General features: G+C 42.4%; 1 long non-coding RNA gene across 1 annotated transcript; it reads left to right on the top strand.

Moving 5' to 3' along the window:
- The first annotated feature begins 58 nt into the window (after nt 1–58).
- Nucleotides 59–14,223, top strand: LOC134477694 (uncharacterized). The gene is made up of 4 exons (XR_010049840.1): nt 59–368; nt 6,960–7,051; nt 10,952–12,922; nt 13,812–14,223. It is a non-coding gene; the product is annotated as an uncharacterized LOC134477694 (long non-coding RNA).
- The last annotated feature ends 468 nt before the right edge of the window (nt 14,224–14,691 follow it).

The following is a 14,691-nucleotide window of genomic DNA, read 5'->3' as shown; positions in this document are numbered from 1 at the left end:
CAGGTGATGCGATTGCAAGGGTTGTAAGGCCCTGAGTTTGATTCACAGTACCACCAAGACCCAGGGCAAAGTTAGAATCACCCAGTTATTCAACAGCCAGAGTTTAGTTTGTGCTATGTTCTATAGGCCCATTGCTGGACTTAGGAAAAATAGTACAGTATATAATACAATTGCCCAGTAGGTGGGTTAAAAATATGCCCCAGAAGCTCACATTCTTACAGCAGCATGAATAGTACTCCAACTCGTGTGAGAACACGTTGGGGGCAGAAGTTGATATCCTTGTGTGACTAGATTAATGTTTACAGACAACAAATGCCTGGAAGGCACAGTAACTTTTGGCAAAGTTATGGATTCCTTTCCAGTGGAAGGTAGGTGCCAGAGGGAGTGAAACTATTTCAGGTGCAAGTCAGCAACCCACTCCCAGAAACTGGGGGAATGACTAGCTAGATCCTCAAAGGAGAGACAGACCACACCATGTACTGTGTGGCACTTAGGGTATCATGTAAGTAAATGTGGTTTTTCTTTTTTTTTTTGAAGGAAGGGGTATGATTCTTGAATATTTTGCTAGGTGCTTCAAAAACTTGTTACTTCAGGTGCTGTGCCTAATGGATACAAGTTTAATTTGAATGATGTGGCCACTAGCTGTGAATGATGAGGCCTTTAGTTGAGATAAGGAAGCAGGGCTGGTGTAATCGCTCCTCTCCGACGACCCTGGAGGAAGACAGCCCCTGCACAGAGGATGTAGCTAGAACCAGTGTGTAATTTGTGGGGCTGAAGGAGCGTAGATGCTAAAACAGAAATAATAGCTAATTCTCTTGCAGTTGGGAAATAGACCCAGACGTGGGTAGGACAGGAAGTGAGGAGAGGAAAAATGGAATAAAGTCAGAGTGATGCTCAAGGCCAAGAAATCAGGAGGAGTAAAAAACTAGAATGGACAAATGTAAAAATGTAGATTTCAGAGATCACAGAACTCATTATGAGTCATTAATTGGCAGTGCTGTGATTATAAAACAAAACAAAACAAATGTAGCATTTAGATAGTCCTGGGCTCTGAGGGAAACCGGTTGGATTTTATGAAGTCCTGACCCAGGGCAACTAAGGATATAAATATGTCTGAGGTGGGGAAAATAACTCAAACGACTTTGTTCCTATAAAAGATGATTTCATTGCGGGGGTTATATATAGCTCAATGGCTCAAGCACCTGCCTTGCAAATGCAACATTTTGAATTCAACTCCTGATACAAAACAAAACCCAAAACTTTCAGTGTTCCAGCCTAAGATTTGTTCTTGACAAGAAGCAGGAGTTTTATGTGGTGAGTCTAAGGTCTGGATTCATGTTTGCAAATAGGAGCTTCTTTAGGGTAGATAATATTTTATTTCTGGGTTCTCATCTAGTATAAGTCCTGGCACCTAATAAATTCTTAGTAATTATTTGCAGAATGAGCAAACATTTTGTTAAATAATTTTCTGTATGTCCTGAACTGAGGCTTTTTACCAAGAGTCTCAATAAGAAGGAAACATGGGGTCAAGGTGGCCTACAGGTGCCTAGCAATTCCAAGTTTTCAGGACTTTAAGACTGATACTTGCCTACATCATGCTAATAAGCATTCAGTCTATAGCATGATGAATCAAATCTAAACTCAAAACTACAAGGCTTAGCTCAAGAGATTGGTTACTCACTGGCCTCCCTTCACGCTTCCCTCAACAAACTGTACCTCTGCTGACACTACTCTGCCTTGATTATTTTGAGTTGAGTTCATTACCTACTACCCCACCCCCTTCCATCACCACTACCATGTTCCCATTGCATTCCTGTAATCTGGGAACAGATTAATAGTTAATAGGTAGCCCTTACAATGTACTGGACATTTTAAAAGCTTTAAAATCATTAGAACATTTAATATCTAACATCCACAAATTAAATGCTCTTACTGTCATTTCACAGATGAGAACACCAAGGCCCAGGTTGAGTAGATTGCTTAACCATGGACTACTAGAAAGTGGCAGGGAAAAGATTTGAATGTGACTGATCAGGCTCCAGAGTTCTTTAACTTAATCAAGACCCTCATTTCTGATTTTTAAATATCACGTAACGCACATCCCATGGTTCAGCCCATAGTAGCCATGTGATAAATGTTTTCTGAATAAATGAAAGACTGCAGTAATTTAGGAAGTTGCATATCGGAATGGCATAGAGTTCCCCTAAATGCCTATGTGCCTGTTAGCTTCAGCCTTCCCCCTAATATACAGGGATAATGTGTTGCTTCATCCATCCAATGAGCATTTACTCTCTTACCCCATTTTCCCTTAACCCACAGTAGATTCCAGGGATAAACACAGAAATGTGATTTTAAAGCTGCCAATTTTGGGGTACAAACATGTCTACAGACAATTATAGTACAGCATGCAGTACAGTATATAGCAGAGGGAGCCACTAATTCTGCCCAGCAAAGTTGGGCAGAATTAGTTGAAAAATAGTTCTTATTCTCTGTAGGACAGATTCATTTTTGTATCCTGCCTGATCTTAATTCACCTAGTCAGAGACAAAATAACCTGTTCTTGTAGCTGCTGCCTGCAGTCCTTCCCTAGGGATCCATGCTTCTGTCCATGATTTGAATCCTGGTGTTCTTGCTGGCTACACATGTGTGTCCCTAGATTGAGCCACTTCCCCTCTGTTTGGGCCCTGGCCCTGCCCCTCACACAACTACTCTGGGTCTGGGATAAGATAAACCTGGGACCTTGGTTTCCTGATCTCCAGTATCATTGGCCTTATCCTCAGTTTCTAAGGAGATACAAGTCACAACTGTGCAAGGGCTCCCTGACGATACACTGTCAGGACTGGCCTACCCTCAGAAACTGTCCAAAGTCTTGCTCATCCCTGCCCAGAACAGGGAAGGCACTTGTCCAAAAGGCATTCAGGAGAAGAAAGAGAATGGGAACTCAGGACTGCTGACCTCCAGTCTACTCTCCTTTCTGTTATAGGATTAGGTTTGAAGTCTTACACAAACCCCTGTTATACAAAGCAGGATGGCTCTGTTTGAAAGGTAGGGCACCCAAAGATCACTTTCTTAGTTTCTTTCTAGCCCTGTCTCATTCTTTAAGTAACTTCTATTAAATATATGTGTGTATATATATATATATTTTAATAAAGATTAACAGGGCCTAGCTGGAGGGAAGGGGTAGAAAAGAAAGTTGTTTAGTGAGTAATAGTTTTTGTTTTGGGAGGTGGAAAAGTTCTAGAGATTGCACACCACTGTAAATATGTTGAACACCACAAAAGAACAAACTTTATAATAGTCTCCACCTCACCCAGCATGTTCTGTTTAATTTGTTACTATTAAAACTCAGTGGTTGCCAGAAGTTGGGAGTGCTTGGGGAAAAGGGATCACAAGTAGAACATAAGATTCTTAGGACAGTAAATTTATAGTGGTGATATAAATATACATGACACAGTGGGCAAAACCCATAGAACTATGTGACACAAGGACAGGCCCTAAAATAAACTATAAATTTTTGTTGATAAATCATACTGATGTTTGTTCATTAATTATAGCAGATGTGTCAGCAGAATAAGATGCTTAGTATTTAAAAAAAAAAAAAGTTAAGGGTAAAAGAAAAAAAAAACCCATAAAAGAAGTTCAATCCAGCCAGGGATTTAGCTCAGTGGCATAAATGCCTGTCTGGCAAATGCAAGGTCATCAGTTCAATTCCTGGTACAAAATAAATAAATAAATAAACCACAATTGTAAAGGAAACTGAGGATTAAGCAAGGACAAAATCAAAAAGGGAAATATGAGCTTCTTGTATTTTCTATTTAATTTTTCTGTAAATCTCAAACTGCTCTAAAAAATGACTATGAACAATTTTTTTTTTTTTGAGATGGTCATGCTATATAATTTAGGCTGGCCTAGGACTCACTGTGTAGTTAAGGCTGTCCTTGAACTCTAGCACTCCTCCTGCCATGAATTAATCCAGAATTGACTGGATGATTCTTTCTCTTCTTTTTTTTTTTTTTTTTTTTTTTTGGTGGTGATGCTTGATAGAACTGTGGAGGACCAGCAGTAGCTGAAAAGATAAGACATACAAAATATAAATGACCTTTATTTTGAGAATGTGGGGAGAGACACCCCCAACCCCCCGGGGTGTGGCATCTCCACCCTGGGGTCAGTGATCTCTCCATGGAACACTTGGAGTGAGGCACATAAGTAGCCTTGTTTTGGGGTGGAACCTAAGGGGGCATTAAGGATGCACAGGTAGCCCATTGGTCTTTGTTTGGCACCATAGGTAAATTCCTAAGGGTGGGGGAGATGGGAGCTCCTTGGCTTTACCAGCTACAGTGTCCTCTCTGGGCTAAAACCCTTTCAATGCTAAGATCAAACCCAGGACCTTGTGTATGCTTACTTCATGGTCTACTCCTGATCTATACTTCCAACCCTTCTTTTCAGGAGGCGCTAGAGCAAGGTTCTCACACTGCAGTCTGTGTAAGAGTCCTCCCAAATCCTGTTTTTTCTCATTACTTTCAACATGGAAAGTTGGTCCATGAGATTTTAAACCCAGCATGGATGGCAGCCACCTCCCTCCAACTTGTTCCCCCTATTTCCTTCACATCCATTTGTCCAACAATATTAAATGTTTTCACTTCAGGATGCTGAAGTAGGTGCTGAAGTACAATGATCATAATAGTCCCTTCCTGTGCTAGGGTGGGAGCCCATAAACCTATTGGCAATCAAGTACATCATTAAATAAGGTATTGTGATGGAGAATAGAATGGGGAACTAATGGGAGACAGACCTCTTCTGAGGTGGCTGACTGACAAGCCATTGTCAGCCAAGAGAACATTCCAGGCAGAGAGAAGAGCTTCTGTGAAGGCCAAGAGTGGTGGATTGAAGAAAGGAGAAGACTGATGAGGCCGGGTGAGGTGAGGGCAGAGTTGCACAGAGGCTAGGTCATGAAAAGCCCTGAAGGTCACTTTAAGGTAACTGGTCTTTATGGGCAGAGCAAAGGGATTGCCACTGAGTGATTTTAAGCCAGAGAGCAATGCTATGCTATTTACATTTTAAGACCATGCTGATTGCTTTGTAGCAAACTGGCTGGAAGAAGGAAAGAGTAGAAGAAGAAAGGCCAATCAAGAAGGTGTTGTAGTGTAAGTGAGGAAGAGGGCTTCCTTGGCTGGGGGTGGTGGTGGTGGTGGTGGTGGTGGTGGAGATGGAGAAGAGAAATTCAAACTGTATATTGAAAGTCAGATCCACAGGATCAGCTTGTGTGTTGGTTATGGGAAATCAGAAAAAGGGAAGAATCAAGGAAGCAATACCATTCATGGTCCTACACAAGAGAGCATCCTTCCTCAGGTCCTGTGCCTTAGAGGCCTGTGCACCCCCCTCCCCCACGAATTATTCTGACACTCAGGAGCTGGTACTCAGCACTGGCACTGTGTGTTGTATCCACTTAGCATTCCTCCTGCCTACCCCATTCAGGTTCCAGGAAGACATTCTGTAACTTGCCCCAAGTACGTGAAACACACTTGGTATACATACAATAAAGTGAAAACATGTAAGTGCCTAATGTGAACAGCTTAGACAGATGTATACACCTATTCAACCACTACTCTCTCAAGCATGGACATAGATATTTCCATGTGTTGACTGACATTTGGTGGTTACTGATCTGGAGTGTGGGGAAGTTCATGAGTGGCAAGAGCTTTTGGGTAAGAGACAAAACATATCAACTAACTGGTGCTCTGAGATCTTTTCTTTCAGACAGTGTGAGTGCATAATGAGTTACCATTTCCCAGAACAGCAGAATCTGTTTTCTTGCTTCTTTTTGTGTTTTAATTTATGGTCTGGAAAGAAATCAGGAATTGCCTGGTGTCCGAAAGAATCTTGCCCTAGACCAGACACTGTAGCTGGGAGGCGAAACCAAGGGACTCTATCTTCCCTGCCCCTAGGAATTTACCTGTGGCGCAAAATGAACACCAATGGGCTACCTGTGCATCCTAATGCCCCTTAGGCACCACCCCAAACCTAAGCTACATGTATGCCCCCACTCCACGTGTCCGACGGAGAGAATGCGAGCCCCAGAGGGTCAGGGAGTCTCTCCCCACGTTCTTAAAAATAAAAGTCATTTATATTTCATACTTCTTATCTTTTCAGCTGTGCTAAAATTCTATCAGTGTCTGTATGGGAACTCATAAATATTTTGCAATATTAGACAATTCGTACATTTATTTGTATGAAGATCTAGTTGTAGCCTGTGTGAAGCTAATACCTGATTATAAAGTCAGCTATTGCTTTAAGGAATGATGAAAACTGCAAGGGGAACTGGCTCAAACGATAAAATAAAGCATAATTGTAATAAATTTGTTTTAATACATAAATATAATAATTATGCATTATATTTTTATTATTTGTTTCTATAATAATATTTGATCATAGTTCTGCACCCCCCCTCCCCTTTTTTTCCTTCTCGATTCTCTCTACCTGGGTTCCAAGGCCAAGAGACAGGGTGAAGGACAGCAGGCAGGGTGTTGAGAAAGGAAGTGATTAAATGTTGAATGAGCGTCTAGCAGTTGTGAGGTCAAAGCCAGGGCCCCCTGGGAAGGCCAGGCATGAGGATGCTGGCTGCCTCCCTGCCTGGAAGGAAGAAGGATGTCCGGGGTTAAGGATGACACTAGTGTTTTTGGCCATGGGAGAGAAGTAAAATGTCTAAAATAAAGAGGAAGACGGGTGGGAGCTGCAGGATGTTCATATTGGCCTGTTGCAAAAATAAATGCATCTGGAAATAAATACGTACATAAATAAATGAGTACAGATTTTTTTAAAAAAGCTATACCTTCTTGCTCTGCTTTACCAAGGATGAGGGTAGCATTATAAACTGAGGAGGAAAACAAAGAGGTTTTAGAGTCCAGCAGCTCTGGGGAAATTACAAATGAGTCCTGACGCTATCTTTGTTTCTTTTTCAGTATGAAAAATACCTTACCCGACATGGGCATCCTGCCACCATTGGAAGAACCGTGAGAATCCAGTTTGTTCTCAAAACACTGCCATGTAGGAGGTGAGGTCACACGGAACATTGCTTTCCCTCGTGACCACCCTGACTAAAACTGTCAGAGAGTAAATAATACCTAGACAATATCCTGGAAGAAACTCTAAAGTGGTTATCAGGGCCCAAGGCCCCTGATCTAGCACACTTATGTCTGAGCTGGGTATCCTGGAGCAAGTCACTTTCCCTCTGCCTTTTAGCTGTTTCATGTGTAAAATAAGGGACAAGTACCAAAATACCAAGGGTGCTTCCATCTCTAGGGATAAATGTTCTCTCTAAATCCTTGCAGGGACAAAAATAAGAGCTAGGAAGAGGAAAGAAAATGCTGAGCAGGCTGATGGAACTGAGTATCCTAAAACTGAAAGAAAATCTGAGGGGTCAAGTTGCTCACTCATTCACTCACTCATTCATTCATTCATTCAATTCATTCACTCTCTTGTTTATTTAGTAAGGGGTCTGCGGGCAAAGAAAAATAGAATAAGGGCTCAGTAGGTTTTCAAGCTAATCCTGACTAGAAGGAGTTAAAACTTTACTAAAGGAATGTCTCTGAAAGCAATTAAAAGGACAAAGGTAGAGACAAAAACCAGAGACAGAAAGACACCAGATAGCACAAATGGCATAAGAACTCACATCAAAGACCAGAGGGCAGAGCATAAGGAAGGCAGGCAGCAGGAAAACTAAGATACTCCCCCCATTCAATTGTGGCCTGGAACTCATCTAAGACAACCCAGACAGCCAATCAAATTGTGACAAGTTCCAGGTACCTACCTAGGAGGAGGGGGTCCCTAAAACCTGATAAGACAAGCTAGGGACAAAGACCCTATCCATTCAGACCCCCCCCCCCACCTCTCTCCAGGGCAACTTGTCTCTGTCTTCTTTGTCCTACTTATAAACAAAGCATCTTCCTTTCTTAAAACTGTGCCCCTCGAATTCCTTATGGGTGCTGACTTTTTTATGCCGACTAGCTGCTCACCCCAGATACAATACTACGCAAGCCTAGCCCTGTGTAGGGAAGTAGGGAAGTGAGGACCAGAAATGATGAGATTCAATTCCTGTTTTCTTGGAGCTCAGTCCAGAGGACAGAGGCAAGAGGTTGAATGAATGATTATGCTACTGAGATCTATGACTTGGGGACTGAGTTGGAGGACACAAAGTGGGTATGACCTGCTTGTCTTGCAGAGGCTGGAAAAATGCTTCCAGATGAAGAATATATTCAGTAGGTGACCACATTAGATATAGGGGGAAACAGCAGATGCACAGATGTTGCTGGGTGACAGTCTTTCATTCCAGGACACCAAGGTCCTGCTGTACAGCTTTTCAGGTGATGATGGCCCAGGGTTTTGGAAATAATTAGGCCCGAGTTTCTCCAATCCAAGTCTGTAGACCCTTCACCAGGTTAATATATTTTTATGTGCTTGGCACTTGTTTATGGAAACTTTTAAACAGTCTACTTCATTTCGGTGATATGCAGTGGGAGCTGCCTGTAGTACACAGAGCTAGGGGCATACCAAGCCTCAAAAGAACTTGTGCAGAGCAATATGTACCATACGCAGGTTGCAAACAACAATTCACTCTCAGCAAAACAATGACTTCTACCAAATTAAATTGAAATGTTTATTTACATTTGTAGGGTTAGCAATTTGATTTTTTTGCATTTGTCTTGCTTTAGAGTTTAAGAAGAGCCATAAACAGAAGGAATTTTATCTGGTACCTGGCCAACATCCCCCAAATGACTGTATGAGAGGTACAGGGGAAGGATGAAATAAGAAACAGGGACAAATTTAATAATACATGAAGGGAAGCTGGGAGGTCAGTGCCTCAGGATGGACAGAGAGAGAGAGAAAGACATTCTAAGTCAGCCACTATTTATTGGGTGTATACAATGATAGAAGGGTATAGCAGAAGATTCAATGTTGATGGAAGACTCAGTGGACAACAGTTAATCCTAGGCTAACTCAAAAGGACAGAGATGACCCCATGCTAAGAAGAATTTTGTCCTGGAGCATTTTAAAAAACATTGTAGTGGTTTTAGCTTGGTCTTAGTGGGTGGGAGACAGTGTTCCAACACTAAAGAGTTAATGAGAAATCTCAAAAGGGTGATACCGATAGTCCCAAGCTTCCATTTATCCCTCAGGGAAGTGTACAAAATTAGCCACTGTGAATTTGTGGTTACCAACATATCCTCCTTTCTGTTTTTGTTTGTGTAATTGCAGCAGTTGAAAGAACATACAAGATACGCTAGCCATCATAGTAATAAATACATTTTCAAGAGTTTGTGGGGGGTCCTGTCGTGTCACCAGGATGTGAGCCTCCTGCGTGGTCTTTTTTAGTTGTCGACACATAATGTATTTTGAGATCCTATGTGGGTCTCAGTACTAGTGGTGTCAGGCTCTTCTCCAGGGTCATCCTTGAGAATGCTTTCACTAGAGGACTGGACAGGAACAGGCTCCACTATGGGGCTGGGATATTTCTTTCTCCATGGTCACACCTTCTGCGAAGGCAGCCATAATGGTGTTCCATTATGTCTGTTAACAGAAGTATGCACTGGACCCATGTTATTAAATGCACTGGGCCATATGGCTTTCTGTTTGGATGTCATTCTGTAGGACTTGGGCCCTAGACATGATCGTCAGATTTGTCCTTTTGCCAATGATGTTCTGAGGGTATTTACTTTCTGCCACCAGGTTTTTATTTTTTTTTTTAGATTTAAAGAAAAGATAGCAAGATCTAATTGTACATGTGGAGGTAATCAATCTTATCTTCCTTTTTGTTTTTGTAATTACACCACCAGCCACAGTTGTCTTCTACACTGACCTTACCAAGGTCCAGCCTTGTCTGCCTACCTACAATATTTCTAGATAAATTAGCTATCGTAATATTTCTCCCTCTGAAGAAGTATCTCTAACTGTGATAAGGGGAGAATAGGCACTGTTCTCATCTAGCTGCTTTGAGCTGAGAAGTGTAGGGGCGACTGCGTCAGGGTCCTTCTCCAGAGAACTAATGTAACAGGCCTCAAATGTCATGTTGTAGTTTAGCAGTTATAAACTGTCTTTACAAGGTTGATCTGATGGGTCCCAGTAAAAGGTGTCTAGCACATTTGTCATTGGTTCCATCTGTATGATCACTTAAGGAAGCATGCAAAATTAGTCATTGTGAATTTGTGGTTCCCAGTGGAACTTATATTGAATTACACACTTATAAATATGGAAGTGGTATTAAAATAAAAATGATTTAACTTTGGGGTGGGTCTATAAGCATTTTCAACAGCTCATACATTACTTGTGTCTGAGAAACATTCTATTAGCGGTTTGGTGAGTAATTCTCATTGTTCAGAACTTCTTCCCTGAGTTGAGTGGCAGTCTTTTCCACTGCCACCTTGGGTTAAAATGACCCCCCAAAGAGATGAATCATAACCTGTTGTCACAAAGTTCGAAAAAAGGTGCATATCTTCCAGGGGCAAGTACAGCTGATACGTACTTTATTGTATGGGCTCTGCCACAGCATGTGGTCGATACCTTACCAGTGTTTACTGAACAGCTTAGGTAAAGTCCTTCATCTCTCAAAACTCCAGCTTCCTAATCCGTAAGAAAGTCATACCAGCAGGGTTCAGTGGTGCACACCTATAATTCTAGTGCTTAGGAGGCTGAGACAGGAAGATTGGCACAAGTTGAAGGCCATTTAGGGGTACATAGTGAGTTCATAGCCAGCCTGAACTACATAGCAAGACTCTATCTCAAAAAAAAAAAAATCATGCCAAAATATTTTCTGGTCAGGGTTGTTAGATTAATTGGGCAAGTGCCTGGAATATAATAAGAGGCCTCATTATGAGAGGCTCAATATAATAAGAGCCATCATTAATATTAGGGCTCATTTCCTACTTTATCTCATTTAATCCTCTAATTCTCCCAACAGGTCTGAGGAGAGATGGTTTATCTCAATTTTACAGCTCAGCAAATGAACACAGAGAAGTGAAGGGAGTTTGCTCAAATAGCTGAACTGGAATTCAGACCTAATTCTGAGATATGCAAATTGCCTTTGCCATGACTATTGCATGTGCATGGCTTCAACTCTGTATCTCCACCTTTGGAAGTCCTGCCTGCCTTTTAAAATTCTTGCCAATATTAAACTTTCCTCCTGTGCTGGTTTATACTTTTTGCTTGGCCTTATGGGTTGCAGAGATTTCATCCAGCTTTGCATCATTTGGGCGCGATTTACCCACTGCACTCCTGCTGTGGGGTGAAGATGGTACAGATTATTGGCTGCCTAGAAACAATTGATGTTCCCTGGTACTGAACTCCCACCCAGTGAAGTCACCCACTTCTAGAACCTCTTCCCAGAAAACCTCCACCACTCCTTTTCCTTGGCTGGTTCCCCAGAGGCCCAATTAGGTGTTTTACATTGAATAGAACTGAATAGAGCCAGGAGACTTGGGCTCCAGCTTCTGTTCTGTGAATGCAGCATCTGATTTGGAAAAATTGTTTCTAGTTTCTGGGCCTTAATTCTGTAGGTGGGAGTGTGTAGAACTGGTATTTGGTGAAGTCATATCTATCTTTAAAATTCTGTGCTTTTTTGTAGTCAGACCATCAACATGAAACTGATAGAACTATGGGGGACCAGCGGCAGCTGAAAAGATAAGAAGTATGAAATATAAATTACCTTTATTTTGAAAATGCGGGGAGAGACCCCAACCCCCTGGGGCACAGCATCTCCCCCCCTGGGGTTCGCGATCACTCCGTGGAACACGTGGAGTGGAGGCATACATGTAGCTTAGGTTTGGGGTGCAGCCTGAGGGGGCATTAGGGATGCACAGGTATCTCACTGACACTAGTTTGGCGCCAGGGACAAATTCCTAGGGGTGGGGAAGATAGGGCCACAGATAAATTCCTGGGGTGGGGGAGATGGAGCTCCTTGGCTCTGCCTGAGGCTTTACCAGCTACAGTGTCCTGTCTGGGCCAAAACTCTTTCATATCCTGTCTTATGATTATTATTAAGAAAAGAGGCAGAGATTTCTTTTTTTACTGCTTCCTGCTGGAAGGGGGTGCTGTACTGGGGTCTAGGGGAGTCGACGGGATGACAATTGATGCCCATGTAGAAGCTGGTGCCAGGTGTTTTAGCCAGGACAACTCCACTGGTGAATGCACATATATTAGACTGGAAAAACAAAGAGACAAATGCTATGAGGAGACATGGCACTATCTGCCTTGTCCTGTTTTGTTTGTTTAAGACAGGGTCTTGCTATGTAGTTCAGACTGGTCTTGGACTCACTATGAAGTACAGGCTGGCCTCAAACAAGGTTATCCTCTTTTTTCAGCCTCCCAAGTGCTGTGATTATTATATAGAGTGCAGTCCTCATTATTTAGAACAGTGCAGCCAGCTACTTCTTGAAATTACATTTCTGTATATGTATCCATTAATTATAGCAAGATAAAAAATGGATATTGAAAACAAAATTTATCATAGACATGTTTGCCTTCTAGGTAATGCCACACTCGTCAATAAAGACAAGATTGTGAAAGTTGAGTTTTTCTCCCCCATTCCTTCCATAGCTATAATTAAAGTTTTTATGATTCTGTTATTGGAATCTCCTGGGTGGCTCACCAAAATGTTTAGTTTCTTCTAAAAGTGGCTTACCAATTAAACCTTACCAGGTTCTAGGTTGCTCACCTCTCCTTCTGGAGTTAAGTTCCAGGTTCCTCTCATCTTGAACAAAGAAATGAACAAAATGAGCAAAAGGCAACAGCAAAGTTTATTTGAAAAAGTAGAAGCGAAGAGTGAGAGAAAAACTGGTGCTGCAGAGGACGCTTGTGCCAAGTAAAAGAGGAAAAAGCAAGATAAAAGTAAACCGTAGAAAAACCAGGACAGGTTATCATGCGGAAAGTCAAGGTAGCAAACTCTTTTTATCATCTGTGTCCTTTAATACTGTCCAAATCTCAAGGAAACCTATAAGAATGTCTACAAATGGATCTCATGCCGCAGGCTGATGTCAGGTCTAACACATCCTGCTTAAAGCCTTATTGTGTTTTCTTGAGAAGTCTATTTGCAGAGCTCTGGGTAATGTTCTGTGCACGTGTTCCAAAATCTTTTTAGTTAACAGGTCATGGCTACATCCCCATTCAGCCTTGCCGTGCCCTAATCTATATCAGTTCCATTTTATCTCTTTTGTTAGCTATGATACTTTTTTATTCTTTTAGTGATATTTGAGATTTTGGAATATATATCTTTAACTTTTATTGTCTACCTTTAAGTGATACTATGCCATTTTATATATGTGTCATAAAATTAATATATTTCCTTTTTTCTCTCCTGTCTTTTGTGTCATTGCTATCACACTATTTATTTATTTATTTATTTATTTTCATATACTGGATATTGAACGAGGGCATTCACAATAAGATATACACTCAGCATTTTTTTGAGAAAGGATGTTGTTAAATTGGTAAATTGCTATTATAGTTTGTGTCTAGGTGACCTCCCAAAGCCTCATGCACTCATGAGGGAGCTGAGCGTAGTGTTTGTGATTGATTTGTTGTCTAGTTCTGGAATTGGTGGTGTGAGTGCCGCGCCTGCCCAGGGGTGGTGACCCAGCATACAGTATAAGTGAGGGAAGGAGGCACACTTTTCCCTTTTGCCATTTCACTTTTGTTGCTTGCAGCCACCATGAATAGCTGCCCCTCAGCCATCCTACCCTACCCTAGAGCCAGCTGAATATGGACTGAAATCTCTAAGAACTGTAAGCTAAATAAACCTTTCCTTCCTTCATTTTGGGTGTCAGGTACTTTGTCTCAACAATAAGAGAAAAGGAATCAAGAAAGAATTTGGTACCAGTGGAGTGGGGTCATTGCTGTGACTATTCCTGACCATGTGGTTCAAGAGCCTTTGGAAACAGCTTGTGGGAAGAGTTTGTTTTGGGCGCAGGCGCTCAACATACCATACCCCACCCGGGACTAAGGACCACGCCAGCTTCCGCAATGCGCTACGTTCCTCTTTAAATTAGCCAACCCGTGCGCACTTCGTGCTCACTCTGTACCTCTGTGGCAACTCCTGATTGGCCACAGCTGGATATAGTAGCCAGAGCCTGCATCCCATTCCCGCCCTGCTTCCTCGTGGCAGCCTGTGATTGGTCACGGCCAAATATATAAACCAGAGCCCGCATAAATAAACCAGCAGTTAACTGTCGCCCACAAGAGCATCTCCTGTCTCATTGGGGAGCTGCGCCGGTCAACTGGTGGCCCGTACGGGGAGCGCTGAGACGAGCGCTGAGACCCTCTCTCCGACAGTACAGGGAGTGCTGAGACCCTCTCTCCGACAGTATGGGGAATGAACCTCTCTCTCTGACGGAACAGAGACGTTAACAGGTAAAACCGTCAAGCGCCGATAGTGGGGCCTATGCGGCGGGCGGGGGCTGACAGGTTAAACTGCTCAATGTTGGTAGCGGGTGCTACGCAACAGGGCCGGATGGCGGGGGCTATCGGGCAACCTTGGGCGGACGCGTCGCAAGGGTCGAGGAACTCATAAAGAGAGTTCCCGGTGCCGTAAAGAGGCAGGTTTTGGGGGCGCCGTAAAGGGGCGCGGGGACTAAGCTGTCCCTGTTAAAAAAAAAAAAAAAGGGAAAAGGAAAAAAAAAAAATAAATAAAAAGAAACTCTTGAAATT

The sequence above is a fragment of the Cavia porcellus genome, unplaced genomic scaffold (assembly GCF_034190915.1).
Source record: "Cavia porcellus strain 051 isolate PalLab524CR breed Dunkin Hartley unplaced genomic scaffold, mCavPor4.1 scaffold_9, whole genome shotgun sequence".
In the NCBI taxonomy this organism is placed as follows: domain Eukaryota; kingdom Metazoa; phylum Chordata; class Mammalia; order Rodentia; family Caviidae; genus Cavia; species Cavia porcellus.
This window is presented reverse-complemented; position numbering and strand designations above follow the sequence as displayed.